Source organism: Eulemur rufifrons, chromosome 7 (assembly GCF_041146395.1).
Source record: "Eulemur rufifrons isolate Redbay chromosome 7, OSU_ERuf_1, whole genome shotgun sequence".
Taxonomy (NCBI): Eukaryota; Metazoa; Chordata; class Mammalia; order Primates; family Lemuridae; genus Eulemur; species Eulemur rufifrons.
In genome coordinates this window covers 96667729-96684770 of record NC_090989.1, presented here as the reverse complement: position 1 = coordinate 96684770, position 17042 = coordinate 96667729, and the positions used below count along the sequence as shown (strand labels likewise).

Genomic DNA, 17042 nt, shown 5'->3' with positions numbered 1-17042 from the left:
TGTACGCAGGCCAGCTCTTAGCACACAGAACTCCAATTGATGCAGCAGCCACGTGTCTCTTGGACTTCTCAGAGCTCTTTATGATTCTTTAAAATTTATTTCATGTGGTTTCCAGTATCTGATCCAGTATGTAGGGAGTTTAGACATTGTCACTGATCCAGTATGTAGGGAGTTTAGACATTGTCACTCTGTCCTAACAACTAAAAAGAGTTGAAAAAAATGAAAACTTAACTTTTCTTGGAGCTGTCAGAGATATCAGAGGACAAAGCAGACAGTTTTACTAAGTATGTAGTAATAGTATTAAAGCATAATCAAGAAAAAAGATAGTTCAGCACATTATTTAGTTAAAGGGAAAATATCATGGAAACCTCTCAAAACTTAATAATAAAGGAAGAATTGCTTATGGTCTCTTGACATTATCCTGTTTAGTCATTTTGGGGGAGTTATACTTTTCTATTCATTAGAAATGGGCATTGTGAACACTTTGACATTATAAAAGAAACTGAACTTGTAGTTAAAAAGGATTTCACAACGAAACTCTGCGTCTAAAGTCTTCACTGGTAAATTCTAGCAAGTATTTATGGAAAGAATAACACCAATGATAGATTTTTTTTTCCAGAAAATTATATAAGATAGATTACTTCCCAATCCATTCCAATAGGCCCTTTTATGATGCATTATTATAAAAATAACCTTTCTGGCTCGGCGTGGTGGCTCACGCCTGTAATTCTAGCACCCTGGGAGGCCAAGGCAGGAGGTTAGCTTGAGGTCAGGAGTTTAAGACCAGCCTGAGCAAGAGTAAGACCCCGACTCTACTAAAAAAAAATATATATATATATATATATATAGAGAGAGAGAGAGAGAGAGAGAAATTAGCCAAACGTGGTGGTGCATGCCTATAGTCCTAGCTACTTGGGAGACTGAGGCAGGAGGATTGCTTGAGCCCAGGAGTTTGAGGTTGCTGTGAACTAGGCTGACACCACTGCACTCTAGCCCGGGCAACAAGGTGAGACTGTCTCAAATAAATAAATAAATAAATAAAAACAATCTTTCTGATATCTGAATGATATTTTTTCTTGGTGTTCATAGATGCAACTTTTTCAATATTCATGTATTTGTTTGATAATGTTAAAAGTAGCATATTAATAAAAAATTTTGAAATTTAAATTTTGTGGAAGAATGAATTGAGTCATGAAGAAACAGCCTAGCTCTTTCAGGAACAATGATACTGCTTTAACACCACAAGGTACCAGTACTAGTAGCTGTACTTGACCAACGTTTTAGAAAGAACTTGTTTGACTCTGGCTCGCCACTTACAGTCCTCATTTGCATTGTTACAAAATTCTATAACATAATATGTTAAGTTAAATGCTTTAAACAAGGCTAATCATTGTTCCTTCAACTTTAACATTGTTTCCTACAAAGCTGGCATAAGTGGGTTTATATAGAATAATAATTTCTAAAACATATGATTGCAGATTTAGTGCAATTCAAACAAAATTCTGACATGCACGAGTAAAATTTGATGGAGAATATGTGTGAGATCAGATGGGTCCACTTAAAGGTTAAATACCTCAATAAATACCTGAGGTATTCATAGTAACATTTAAATATATCAGCTTTTTGGCATTTTTCTAGATTCTACTACTTAGAGGACATTCTACTCCTTAGAGGACGTATTTTTTTTTATTTCATCTTATTATGGGGGATACAGAATTTCAGGTTACATATGTTGCCCACGTACCGCCTGACCCCCCAAGTCAAAGCTCCAGGTGTGTCTGTTCCCCAGATAGTGCGCATTGCACCCATCATGTAGGTATATACCCATCCCCTCCTCGACCCCCTCCCTGAGTCAGCACCTTCAAGCGTGACCATTCCCCAAACGGTGCGCAATGCACTCATCATGTAGGCATACACCCATCCCCTCCCCCCACCCCCCACCTCAGTCTGATATCCGATTGGTATCATTCCCAGATGTGAATTTAGGTGATGTTCAGGGAAACCAATTTTCTGGTGAGTACATGTGATGCTTGTTTTTCCATTCTTGGGATACTTCACTTAATATAATGGGCTCCAACTCTCTCCAGGAGAACCATAGAGATGTCGTATCTTCATTATTACTTATAGCTGAGTAATATTCCATGGTATACATATATCACAGCTTACTAATCCAATCATGTATTGATGGGCATTTGGGTTGTTTCCACATCTTTGCTATTGTGAATTGTGCTGCTATAAACATTTGGGTACATGTGTCTTTGTTACAGAATGACCTTTTTTCCTTTGGGTATATGCCCAGTAATGGGATTGCTGGGTCAAATGGCAGGTCTACTTGAATCTGTTTAAGATACCTCCATAATGCTTTCCACAGAGGTTGCACTAGTTTGCAGTCCCACCAGCAGTGTATTAGTGTCCTGGCTCTCCACATCCACGCCAACATGTGTTGTTTTGGGATTTTTTGATAAAAGCCATTCTCACTGGGGTTAAATGATATCTCATTGTGGTTTTGATTTGCATTTCTCTGATGATTAGGGATGTTGAGCATTTTTTCATATGTTTGTTAGCCATTCTTATATCTTCTTTTGAGAAATTTCTATCCATGTCATTTGCCCACTTTTTGATAGGGTTGTTTGATTTTTTCTTGCTGATTTTCCTGAGTTCTAAATAGATTCTTGTTATCAGTCCTTTATCTGATGTGTAGTATGCAAAAATTTTTTCCCATTCTGTAGGTGGTCTGTTTATTCTCTTGACTGTTTGTTTCTTTGGCTGTGCAGAAGCTTTTTAATTTAATCATGTCCCATTCATTTATTTTTGTTGTTTCTGTGATTGCCTTAGGGGTCTTCTTCATAAATTCTTTGCCTAGGCCAATGTCTGTAAGAGTCTTTCCTACATTTTCTTCTAGAATTCTAATTGTTTCGCACCTCAGGTTTAAGTCTGTTATCCACTGTGATTTGATTTTTATGAGAGGTGAAAGCTGTGGGTCCTGTTTCAGTCTTCTACATGTGGCTAACCAATTCTCCCAGCACCATTTATTGAATAGGGATTCTTGTCCCCAGAAGAGGACATATTTTTATAAACACAGTACTTCTCATTCATTACTATCACTAATAAATTTGATGGTGAAATGAGAAAAAAAAGTTACAAACATAGTATGATAAATATTTGCATACTCTTGAATATTGCATTAGTAGCATTAACTTTCAAAAGCCTGGTGTGTGATACTGAAAATTTAACACATTTTCTTCTAGAAGTGTATCGTTTTACAAATATAAATTTTTACAAATATAAGAAATATGTAACTGGTTAAAACCATATAACAATGAAATTAATAAATGAAAATATTTTCAGAATGTAATAATTAGTGAATAGAGGAGATCAAAATCAAGAAATAGTCCTTACATATGAAATTAAACAGACATCTGTCTTTATAGTATGACAGCATCCTGAGGGAATCTCCTCAACAAAAAGATTGTTTTACTCAATTGTTCTTACCTCAAATTATGTTAGAATTTATTCAAGTTAGATTTTTATCTCTTGTTAAAAAATAAGGGTCCATGAGAAGAACTTTTTTCAGATGTCATTTTTCTTTCTCAAGAATATTTTTATAAAAAAGAAGCTCTAAGAATAGTAGGAACAGGAAGCAGTCTAGAAGGAGAGTCACCTACAGAGGAACAGTTGATTATAAAATGCCAAATGTGGGATACAGATTAATGGTAAACTTGAGGTCTTCAACTTCAAATGACCTGAAATCAAATGCTAGATTTTCCAACTGTAGACTATGTGACAACACTGGGTCTCTGATTTCTCAGCAATAAGATGGAAAAAATAATCATCGTACCTCGTAAGATTTTTGAAAATTAAAAGGCATTATGCAGGTTAAATATGTGGCGTGTGCACGCTCGTGCGCTCGCGCTCTCTCTCTCTCTCTCTCTCTGTCTCTCACACAACATATGCAGTATTATAAAACCATATTTACCACACCTGAACACAATGAGGTTTTTCCAATTTTTGTTTTTTCTCTCAAACTCATTAATTAGATTTCTCCTTGAATCTGGCATTCATTTTCCTGAGGAAAAAGAAAGTAGATCCAAAGAAACGGATATTTGTTTTTCAGATATCTTACTGCTCTCTGCCTATTGAGACACTGGTTCTAAATTTTTAAAATCTCATATTGTGTATTATATTTCTTTGAACTTAAACGTTACTTCATTTTTTTAATATTAAAGAATTTATTTGAGCAGACAGTGATTCATGAAACTAGAAGCACCCAGTCATGGTTTCTGTTTTGGGGGCTATCAGAAGGGGGCTGGAAGGAAAGTCTTTTATAAGGTGCATGAAGAAGCAAACCAAATTATATAATTGATTGATTACAGTTATGTAGTTGCTTTATTTGGAATATTCAGGTAGAAATTTTCTGGTTATGTCATCAAAGCATTATTGACAATTCGTGGTTGATTAAGCACAGGTTTTGTTTTCCTTTAAGTAAGTAATTTACAAGAAATGCATTTGAGTTAGAGTTAGGTTTCCTTAGGTAAAAACCCAGCACACTACAGCCATTTGAGTCTATTTGTCCTGATTTAATTATTTTATTTTATTTTATTTCAACAAATTTAGTGGGTACGAGTGGTTTTTTGTTATATGGATGAATTACATAATGGCCAAGTCAGGGCTTTTAGGGTATCGGTCATCAGAATAGTGTATATTATACCCAATAAGTAATTTTTAGTCCCTCATCCTCCTTCCTACCTCACTCCTTCTGAGTCTCCAAAGTTCATTACGCCACTCTGTATGATCATGTGTATGCATTATTTAGCATCCACTTATCACTGAGCACATGTGGAATTTGTTTTTCCGTTCCTGAGATACTTAGGATAATGACTTCGTGTTCCATCCAACTGCTGTAAGAGACAGTGTTTCATTATTTTTTATGGCTGAGTAGTATTTTATGGTATATATACAGCACATTTTGCAGTTGTGAATTTTTCTGTGATAGACATTTAGGTGCAGGTATATTTTGATATAATTACTTCTTTTATTGATATGTAGTTCAAGAATACCTAAGAGTGGGATTGCTGGATAGAATGGTAGGTCTACTTTTAGTTCTTTGAGGGATCTCCATACTGTTTTTCATAGAGGTTGCACTAATTTACATTCCTACCAACAGTGTATAAGCATTCCGTTTTTTGCTGTATCTGTGACAACATCTGCTTTTTGTTGTTGTTGTTCACTTTTTAATAATGGACATTCTGACAGGGGTAAGGTGGTATCTCATTGTGTTTTTAATTTGTATTAATAGATACATAATATTACTGCTTTTGTAATTTTATTGTATTGACTTCTAAAGCTGAACATACAGCTGCCTTATGAGCAAGTATTACTAATTCCACTCCTATATGTGTATGTGATAAGAGAACATATATGAACCAACCAAACATGTACAGCAATGTTCATAGAAACTTTAGTCATATTATATAAAATCTAGAAACAACAAAAGGCAATCAACAGAACAATAAATAAATAATTATGAGATATTACTGGACTGGGATACTCCATAGCAATCAAAAATAAAGAAGAGCTCCCTCTATGAACAACATAGTTGAATCTCATACATACTATGTTAAACAAAAGAAGTCAGGAATGAATTAGTACATAGTAAATCATATAGTCTAGTTTTATCAAGTTCAAGAATTGGTCAATGTAGTTGATGGTGGTAGAATTCAGAATGACGATAACCTCTGGAGCGGTATTAACTGGGACGGGGCAAAAGGGAACATTCTTGGGTGCCAGAAATATTCTATACCTTAAGTTGGAGTTGATTCATGGGTTTGTGTATGCATGTAAAGTAACATTGAGTTGTATACTTAAGTGAACTAAATTGTTTGTATCTACTTAAAAAAATGTAGTAATATTGCTACCATGTGTATGTTTCAACAGACCTGACTTAGGAAAGATGCCACTTAGATCAGAGGTTAGATAATAAAATTGAAAGGTGCTGTGAGAAAAATGAAATAAAAGTATGCATCAAATATATGAACAATGGTCACATTTACTAATAAAGACAGAAATGCACAGTAAAGGTACATTTTTGTCTTTAAAAAGTATTTAATTGTATATAATGCCCATTTTTGAGTATTCAAGCCACCTGGTATACTATAGGTAGAATTATAAATTAATACAATTTTTATGGAGGCATGCTGATATTGTGTATAAGAATAAAATCTGTGGATTTTTTAAAAAGAAATATCACTTCCAAATATTTATCTTAAGGCAATAATGAAAGAAGTGTGATCATGTTTATAGTAAAATGATTGTGGTTTTGTTATAAATTATATAACAGTAAAAGTAGAACATTTTATTCAAAAACATATTTGGATTAAAAATAGAATCTTATGGAAGAGAAATACAAACAGCCTGACCCAAGTTAGAAAAGAGAGTCTTTGTTCAGTAATTGTTACAGATTTATTCCACCTATCTTTCCCATTTCTTTGTAATTTGTGAGATGAGAGAAAGCAGGCCCTAGACATTGTGAGCATCTCTGTTCTGCTTTCCATCTAAGATAATGTTCTGATTACATGTTTTTAACTATCTTTTCTTGCAAACCTTAGCAGGTAACAACTCCTCTTGCCAAATATTGACCATTACTATAAATCTAGTCATTTAGACTAGGATGAAGTAAGGACATCATAATATTTCTGTGTAGGATTTCATGGCTGGATGGCAAAACATTCAGAATTCTGAATGCATTTGAAATCAATATTGCCTTACACATTAAATAGGCATGTTTGGAAGTTGTTTATGTATGCACAATTATGTACAGTATTAGCTTCAACTGATACCTGCCCTATGGACTTAATACATATTAAAATATTCTTGATGTTTTAGAGAAAATAAAAGCCTAATCATAAAATGGTATAAGAGCAATCACTTAAAATTAAATTTTTTTTCTAGGAATGTGGAAGATGTCTATAACATTAAACTATATTTTGAATTACCTTAAACTCTGATACCATGTTCCTAATTTTGAGAGAGTGTGGTCCAAACAGATTTTACCAGGGAGCCAACACTACTAAGTATGTAGTGATAGTATTAAAGGATACTGAGGAAAAAAAGATATTCATCAAATTATTTGTTTAAAAGGAAAATATAATAAGCAACCCCCTAAAACTTAATAACAAAGGAAGAATTGCATATAGTCTCTTGATCTTATCTTGTTTAGACATTTTGGGGGGTTATACTTTCCTAATCATTATTATTTTACAAGTACTCAAATTTAGGAAGAAAATAAAAACAAATTAAATTGTCAAAATGTGGTTAGGTTTATACCAGTTTGGAAAAAATATTTAAACTAAACACCTTTCTTTCTTCCCTCCCTCCCTCTCTTCCTTCCTCTTTTCTCCTTCACTCATTCCTTTTTTCCTTTCTTTCTGTTGTTTGAATCCTTACTTCCTTCCTTCATAGATTTGAATATTTATTTGGTGTATTATAAATGTTCCAGGCTTATGATATAGATTTTGGAAACACCAATTAAAAAATAACTACTAAATTCTGTAGTAAGTCTGCTACTTTTAGACAATCACATTTACCTAATATCGTTTTGGTTAAAACATTTACCCACAGATACAGATATACACATTTATTCAACAAATATTTGTTGAGAATGTTAATGATCTAAAATTCAAGGAAAGACACAACTGAAAATATAAAGCAATGCAGTACTCCAAAATTCTCCTAGTACTTAACAGAAAACTAAATTCTCCAGACAGTAAGAAAAACTAGAGTAAACAGTTCTCAAAAAGTAATTAGGCAACTGCTGCAGTTAAAAGACAAACCCTGACATCACACAATTGCAACTCTCCCTAAACTACAAAAGAACTGTGGACAATTTCCTGTCCTCCTTCTGGTCTAATATTTCTTGGGCTTCTTTGTACCAATTTAATACCTTTTATAACAAAACACTATCACAGCAGCATATCACATATTTCCACAGAAGCATCAAACTTTTACAAAATAGAAAATAATATGTGTAGGTGGAAATCCATTATTGCTGAGGACATACTGTAATTTTCTGACACCGTAGGAACACTTTAAAAAAAGAATCTCTTTTAAAGTGGCATTTTCCTTTGTTACTGGCTATAAAGTAATTAAAACTTTTAAGTGACTTTAATTACTAAAATAATAAAAAGGACTTATGTCAAAATTAGTCCCATGTACACTGACTAATCATAAATATGTAAGGTCATGGACTTGTCTAGCAGAAATGAAGATGAGATTCAGTGGCTGAAGCCTTAATATATAGAGAATCTTCTTTTTAGGGTTGTCTGACTTTTTAGCTAGCCCTATATTACCATTGTCTGTATTATCATTATGTAATGATTTTTTTTATAAATTATAAACTAAATTAGATACATTAAAGTTTTGGGGACAAAAACTTTTACATTGAGAGGAAGACTAAGAGCAATTTTTGTCTCACTGAAAGAGTCATTTACTTGCTATAATTCATTACTTGGTACTCTATTGTATTATCTACCTAACCATCTTTTGGAAAACTTTGACAGCATAAAGCATAGTATGAGTTGTTATTAAGTAGCCTCTATATGCTTTAAACATACATTGTGAAATTAGATTTGGCTGGGATAGATGTCTCTATATTGTTCACGGATGTTGAATTGGGTAATCAAGCAGCTGGAGAGAATAACATACACAGGCTCTTTGTTCTTATACAAGTAGAAGTAAGCTCTTACTATGTTTCTTTACTCAAATCTCGAAATATGCTCTCCATATTCATTTGAGAATTATAAGTGAAAGACTGCATGACACCAACAACAGGAAATTTCCATGATTCTTTTACATTATCCCATATACAAATTTAGCTCCTACTTGTCTTAAATTCTACTATCATCTTATGTGACTGTCTGTCTTATTTCTTGCTATACATGACATGCCCCACCATGCCCTTGTCTTTACCTAATCTCAGCTTTTGCTTTTTTGTTATTCCATACAATGTTTTAGAAGATGTCTCCATTGTTTCAGTTTTCTAACGTCACAGAATATAGTACCTACAATGCTCCTTTTTATCTTTCTCGAATCATTCTCAAAGTAAACAAACAAAATAATCATTATTCAGCAGGAAAAAACGGAAATTTACAGTAAAAAAGTATTAATGCAGAAAGCTATTTAAAAAAGGTATCACACTGCTTGTAAAGTTTTTGTTTTGTTTTAGTTTTATCTTCTTTCATTTTTTGGTGGGAGAAAGAGTAGAGTTTTAATTCGATTTCAAAGTAACTGGTGGCATGAATCTTTTAGAGTTACCACATTACTGTAACTTGCACCTGAAACAAATGTGTGTGTGTGTGTGTGTGTGTTTGTGTGTGTGTGTTATGCACCAGTTGCATAATGATGGGGTGGTACGAAAGGGAAGAGGAGAGATGGCTAGAAATTTTTTACTCAATAAATGGTACTCAGATATAATACTTATTTTATTGCAAAAACATCCATGTCTTTCTTCTCCATCTCCACTCCTCTCGGTACACTTTAAAACAGTTTTACATTTATAGAAAAATAGTGAGGATAGGACAAAGAGTTCTCTCATATCCCACATCTTTTCCCTATATATTAACATTTTAAAGTGTTAATATATATTTTTCATGATTAATAAAACAATGTTAATAAATTATAATTAACTGAAGTCCATACTTTATTCAGATTTTCTTAGTTTTTACTTTTTCTCTTTCAGAACTTCATCAAGGATACTGCATTACATGTAGGCAGTATGTCCCCTTAGGCTCCTTCTGGCTTTGATAATTTCTCAGATATTCTTTATTATTAAAAACCTTGACTGTTTTGAGGAATACTGGTAGCGAATATGTAGAATGTCCTTAGATTTTTCTGATTTTTTTTAAGATTAGACTGTAAAAATAACTTTTTAAAGGAAAGCCACAGTAGTAATTTGAAATTTTCATCACATCATATCAAAGGTATGTGTAATTAAAATGAATTATCATTTCTGATATTACGCATGATCACCTGGCTTAGGTGGTACTTTTTAGGTTTCTGACTGTACAATTGACCTTTTTATTCACCTTTGCATACTAAACTGTTTGGAAGGATATCACTTTGTGCAGCTGCCACTTGAAGAGTAGGGAGTTCTGCTCCACATCCTTGTGGATGGAGTAGCTACATAAATAATTTGGAATACTTCTGCACAGAATTGTTTTGTATTCTCTCCCTTTATTATTTATTCAGATATTTATTCATATTAATATGGCTAGTAAAGATTTTGTTTCTAATTGGGAGCTTTTCAGTTGTCTCTTTTGTACCTCTGAAATATCTCCATTATTGAATTTTGTTTTAGGAATTTACTTTCCTGTACTATCAGATGTTTCAGGTTCACTGTGTGTATCTCCTGCCCAAAGATGGAATCAGCCATTTCACCAAGGAGCCCTGATCCCTTTTATTGTATAACTCATACTAGAAACAAAGATATGGGTGCCAGGTACGCTCTTTGCTACTGTGGTTCCTTGTAGGTCCTTGGATGTGACAGAAAAGGAAGAAATACAAGTGTATATTAACCCGTATATACACACATATCTATAAATTTCCCTATATGTTATCATCTATATATTATGCTACTCATGCCTTCACACTGATGTCTCCAACTCTAATCCATAATCACATGGATCATTCTAGCCTATTCCCCTTGTTGGTCTACAACTTCCCACTTCAATAATGAGAAACCTGGCACCCACCATCTACCACCCATCTGCTTTATTATTCAATTCCAATATACATGTACAGTGAGTTCAAAATCTTTAACCTCTACTGTGGCAAACAAATTTATCAAATATAATAATCTGTGTGTGTGCATGTGTGTGTGTGTGTGTTTGCCTTTAGTCTTACACACTCCACTCATTTCCAAAGTTACAAAAGTCAGCATCATTTTTTCCACCCTTTTCAGTGACACTGTTTCATGCATTTGTAAAGCAGTTGTTTCTTTTGGTTACATTCTGCATTCCGCCTTGGGATTATCTCATTTCCGGAAACTTAAAAAAAAATCTATTAAGATTCACTCCTTGTACATTTCTGGGTAAATGCACTTTACTCTCCCTCCCAATACATAGAATAAAATAATGTTAATTCCACCCATATCACAAACTACCCACAGGCTACCTTTTAGCTTCCTAACCCAAATAGTGAGGGTATTAAGACTTTTATTTTACATCACTTTGCTTTTATTTCTCAATAGTGAACCTGCAAAATCTTCTTATATGACTGAGTTTTCCACTTTGCACTTCTCTCCATAACTTCCCAACTCCTTATTGGGTTGATCTCAAATAAGAATGACTCCATATTTATAGTCATGTACCTCAACAACACATGGCATGTAGACAGCGGCCCCACAAGATTATAATGGAGCTGGAAATTCTTACCACCCAGTGACATCGTAGCCATTCTATCATGATAGCACAACACACTACCCACATGTTTGTGGTGATGCTGGTGTAAACAAACCTACTACACTGCCAGTCATATAAAAATATAGCACATACAATTATGTACAGTATATAATACTTGGTAATAATAAACAACTGTGTTACCAGTTTATGTATTCACTGTTCTATACATTTTATGATTATTGTAGAATGTTCTCTTTCTACTTATTAACAAAATATTAATTGTAAAGCAACATTAGGCAACTTCTTCAGGAAGTAGTCCAGAAGAAGCATTATTAATGTATAAGATGACAGATCCACGTGTGTTATTGCCCTGGAGACTTTCCAATGAGACAAACTTTGGATGTGGGAGACAGTGATATTTATGATCCTGACCCTGTGTAGGCCTAGGCTATTGTATGCGTTTGTGTCTTAGTTGTTAGCAAAAAAGATTAAACAGTTAAAAATAATTAAAAATTTAAAAATAAGAAATTTTAAAAACAGAGAAAAGACTTAAAGAATGGGGACATAAAGGAAGAAAATATTTTTGTTTAGTATAAAATATTTTGTACAGTACAATGTGTTTGCATTGTATGCTAAGTGTTATTACAAAGGAGTCAAAAAGTTTTTTAAAAAATAAAAGGTTTATAAAGTAAAAATTTACAATAAGCTAAGGTTAATTTATAAAGAAAAGTATTTTCATAAATTTAGTGTAGCTTAAGTGTGCAGTGTTTATAAAGTCTACAGTAGTGTACAGTAATGTACTAAGTCTTCACATTCACTCACAACTCACTCACTGACTCACCCAGAGCAACATAAGCTCCATTCATAGTAAGTTAGGTATATCTATACAGGTGTACCAATTTTTATCTTTTATACTGTTTTTTAATTATACCTTTTCAATGTTTAGATATGTTTAGATTCATAAATACTTACCTTTGGGTTACAGTTGTCTACAATATTCAGTAAAGCAAAATGTTATCCATGTCTGTAACCAAGAAACAATAGGTTAGACCACGTAGTCCAGGCATGTGTGGGACACCGTATCACTTAGGTTTGTGTGAGTACACTCTATGATGTTCCCACAACAAAGATGTCACCTCACGACACAGTTCTCAGAACATATCCACATTATTAAGTGTCATATGCTGTATATTTCAATAAATATTCTTCAAATTGGTAAATATTATGTAACACTAAGTATTATCACTTTAGAATTTTATATCTCAATGTTTCATTATGGAGAGATTTCTGCATTTATATCTTGTGTGTATGTATGGTTGTATTGTATGCTAATTTATATAATATTAAATAGTGGAGCCAAATTATATACCATTATATAAGGTAGGCACAATTATTTTTTAAAAAATCCAAACAACTCTCCAACTCATTTTGTGTTTAAAATATAACCATTTCAGAAAACAAGCTTTGAGTCTTTAAGATAGCTCTATCCCATTTAGTCTTTTACAAATACAGTTATTCCTTTAAATCATCAACTAAAATATTTTATAACAAATTATATATGACAAAAAACTGTTAATATCAAACACATTAAAATTGATCAATTTTGTTACCAGAAATATAAAATATAGAAGATCAGCTTCATATTTTGAAAAATATAGACAGAGACTAATTAGGTGATTTGCTTAAATGTCAGACACAACTTTAATGCCAAAAAATAATCTGGATCACATTAATGTTAAATGCATGTTACTTTTCATTTGCTCAACAAAGGGAGAATGCTTTTTTTTTTTAACCAGGAAAACTGAAAATCCAGAAGGGTAAAAACAATTCCAGATGGACGACTATGTTGACAACTGCATTAACAATCTGTCTCTTTAACTCAGACATTAGCTTTGCTCCCAAGGCTAAAAATATTAGTCATTCTTGAGCTAAAACTTGTTTTCCTAACACATTTGGTCTATATTCTTAAGATGCAGTTAGGCTTAGGCATAATCAACAATCATTCTTTCCTTGACCTGCCTGTACCTTAATTCTTGCTCATGCTATTATCAATCTTCACCTGTTTATTTCACTCTCCTAGAATTGTCAGAATCCTTACTCTATATGAATTGTAGCTGTAGTGTAGTTTAAAATTTACTTTTGCACAATGAGAACTATTCAAAATAACTTATATTTAGTGTTACTGAACCTAAGAAAATAATTTTTGTAAAGAAATTTACTGAAAAATAATTTTCAATTTGCAAAATCTCTATGTGTTGTTCCTTATTTAATTCAGACATATGTATATATTGTATAATTCTATCAATCTAAATTCATAATTTGTTTCAGATTTGTTATGGCATAATTTTATTTTATATATCATTATGGCATGAAAATATTATGATTATTAAGTCAATTTCATTTGGCATTTCCGGAATGAAATGTAAATCTTTGTTAAAATTTATTTTATGATGTGAGTTCTATATATGCTTCATTCAAATAATTCTTCATCACTTATTTGACAATATGTTACCTCTATTATTTATTAATCTATTGTCTATTATCTAAATACTATTTTAAACCATTAACTCAAAATTTTATAAATTGAATATTATAAAAGCTCATCTAACATTAAAGAGCTATTATTTATCTATTTATTGTGTGTTATGGTAGATAGTAATTTAGATAGTGATTACTGCAACTTTCTGGACTCTTCATAATATTTACAGTATACACACAGGCATTGGTGGCCATTTGGAGATAGGCTCCTAGGAGTATTTTGTAGCAAAGTGGCATGTAAAGACCACAATGTGATGTGTCTGCACAGACTTGTGAAAAGATCACCACCATTTAATTTTAGAATGTATTCTTCACCCAAAATGAACACCTTGTACCCATTAGTAATCACTCATCATTCTGCCTACCCCTAGCTTACAAACACCACTAATTTATTTTCCTTCTCCCTGGATTTGCCTATTCTGGATATTTCATATAAGTGAAATGATAAAATATGTGGCCCTTTGTATCTGATTTCTTTCACACTTTTTTCAAAACTTTATCCATATGGTAATATGTATCAATACTTCATTCCTTTTTTAAAAAAGTTGTATAAATCTATGAGGTATAAAAGTAATTTTGTTACATGTATATATTGCATAGTGGTAAGGTCACGGTCTTTAGTGTATCCATCAGCCAAATAATGTACTTTGTGCCCATTAAGAAATTTCTCATTATTCACCCCCATCCCATCCTCTGGTCCTCCCAAGTCCCCATTGTCTATCATTCCACAGTCTATGTCCATGTATACATATTAAGTTCCCACTTATAAGTGAGAACATGTGGTATTTGTCTTTCTGTGTCTGACTTATTTCATTTAACATAATGATCTCCAGTTCTATCTATGTTGTTGCAAAAATATGATTTCATTCTGTTTTACGAATGGCCAAATAGTATTCCATTGTGTATATATACTACATTTTCTTTTCTTTTTTTTTTTTTTTAGACAGAGTCTCACTTTGTTTCCCAGGCTAGAGTGAGTGCCATGGCGTCAGCCTAGCTCACAGCAACCTCAAACTCCTGAGCTCAAGGGATCCTCCTGTCTCAGCCTCCCGAGTAGCTGGGATTACAGGCATGTGCCACCATGCCCGGCTAATTTTTTCTATATATATTTTTAGCTGTCCATATAATTTCTTTCTATTTTTAGTAGAGATGGGGTCTCGCTCTTGCTCAGGCTGGTCTCGAACTCCTGAGCTCAAACGATCCGCCCACCTCGGCCTCCCAGAGTGCTAGGATTACAGGCGTGAGCCACCGCGCCCGGCCTATACTACATTTTCTTTATCCAATTATCCATTGATGGACACTTAGGTTGATTCCATATCCGTGCTATTGTGAATAGTGCTACAATAAACATGTAAGTGCAGGTATCTTTTTGGTATACTTATTTCTTTCCCTTTGGGTAGAAATAGTGGGATTCCTATATCAAATGGTAGTTCTACATTTAGTTCTTTGAGAAATCTGCATACTGTTTTCCATAGAGCTGTACTAATTTACTTTCACACTAGCAGAGTATAAGCATTCCATTTTCTCCACATCCTTACTGACATCTGTTACTTTTTGTCTTTTTATAATAGCCATTCTGACTGGTGTAAGATGAGACCTCATTGTGGTTTTAATTTTAATTTCTGTGGTAATTAGTAATGTTGAGCATTTCTTTCATATTATTGCCCATTTGTATACCTTCTTTTGAAAAATGTTCATTTCCTTTGTCTACTTTTTAATGTGGTTATTATTACTGTTGTTGTTGTAATATTTCATTCCTTTGTATGACTGAATAACATTCCATTATATGAATACATCACATTGTGTTCATCCATTCATCAATTAATAGACATCTGAGTTTTTTCACTTTTTGGATCTTATGAAAAATGTTGCTTTGAACATCCATGTACAAATATTTGTGTATATATAAGCTTTCAATTCTCTTGCATATATATTTGGGAGTAGAATTACTGAGTCATTGGTAAGTCTATGTTTAACTATTTGAGGAACTGCCAAACTCTTTTCTATTTGGTTTTCATTTTCATTTCCTTAAAGACTAATGATATTGAATATATTTTCATGTGCTTATTGCCCATGTGTGTATCATCTTTAGAGAAATGACCATTCAATTAATTTGACCATTTATTGCCCACCATGGGAAACCCCCATGCCCGCACCATGTCAAAGAAAAAAGGACTGAGTGCAGAAGAAAAGAGAGCCTGCATGATGGAAGTATATTTTGAGACAAAGGATGTATTTCAATTAAAAGACATGGAGAAGGTTGCTCCCAACGAGAAAAAGACATCACTGATATGTCAGTAAAAGAAGACCTTCAAAGTTAAGTTGATGATGGTATGGTTGACTGTGAGAATATTGGAACTTCTAATTATTATTGGTCTTTTCCAAGTAAAGCTCTTATGCAAGGAAATGTAAGTTGGAGATTCTGGAATCTCAGTTGTCTGAGGGAAGCGAAAAACATGAAAACCTATGGAAAAGCACTGAAAAAGCTAAAATTGGTCGACATGAGATGGAAGAGCAAACTATGCTAGCAAAAGAACTTTCTTCACTTCGGGACCAAAGAGAACAGCTAAAGGCAGAAGTAGAAAAATACAAAAAATGTGACCTACAAGTTGTAGAAGAAATACGTCAAGCAAATAAAGTAGCCAAAGAAGCTGCTAACAGATGGACTGGCCTGATTGTCTGGAAGCCATTACTCTCTGTGGGAAAGGAAGAAGGATCTGGAGAAAACATGTTCCCTTTGGGAACAGGAGCAACTCTAATTCCTGAGATCATATATTTGCAAAAAAATTTTGGGCCAAAAGAAAATTTGGACTTGAAGAAAATAAAATTGATAAAAGTTTTGGAATTCCAGAAGACTTTGACTACATAGACTGAAATGTTTGATGGTGGTGAAGGATGGATCTATGAGTGTGTGAATATGTTAATTTATAAATAATATCCAACTAAATGTACTGAATTGTTATTTATCTGTAACTGTTTTTCATTTTATTAATTTTAAATAAAATATAAAATTCTGAAAAAAAATAATTTGACCATTTATTAATTGGGTTATCCTTTAATTGTTAAGCTGTATTCATTGATTTCTTCCATTATGTGGATTTTCTTTCACTT

At 33.0% G+C, this 17042-nt stretch overlaps 1 pseudogene; it reads left to right on the top strand.

Moving 5' to 3' along the window:
* Positions 1 to 16088: 16088 nt before the first annotated feature.
* On the top strand, positions 16089 to 16805 carry LOC138386524 (meiotic nuclear division protein 1 homolog; annotated as a pseudogene).
* Positions 16806 to 17042: the final 237 nt, after the last annotated feature.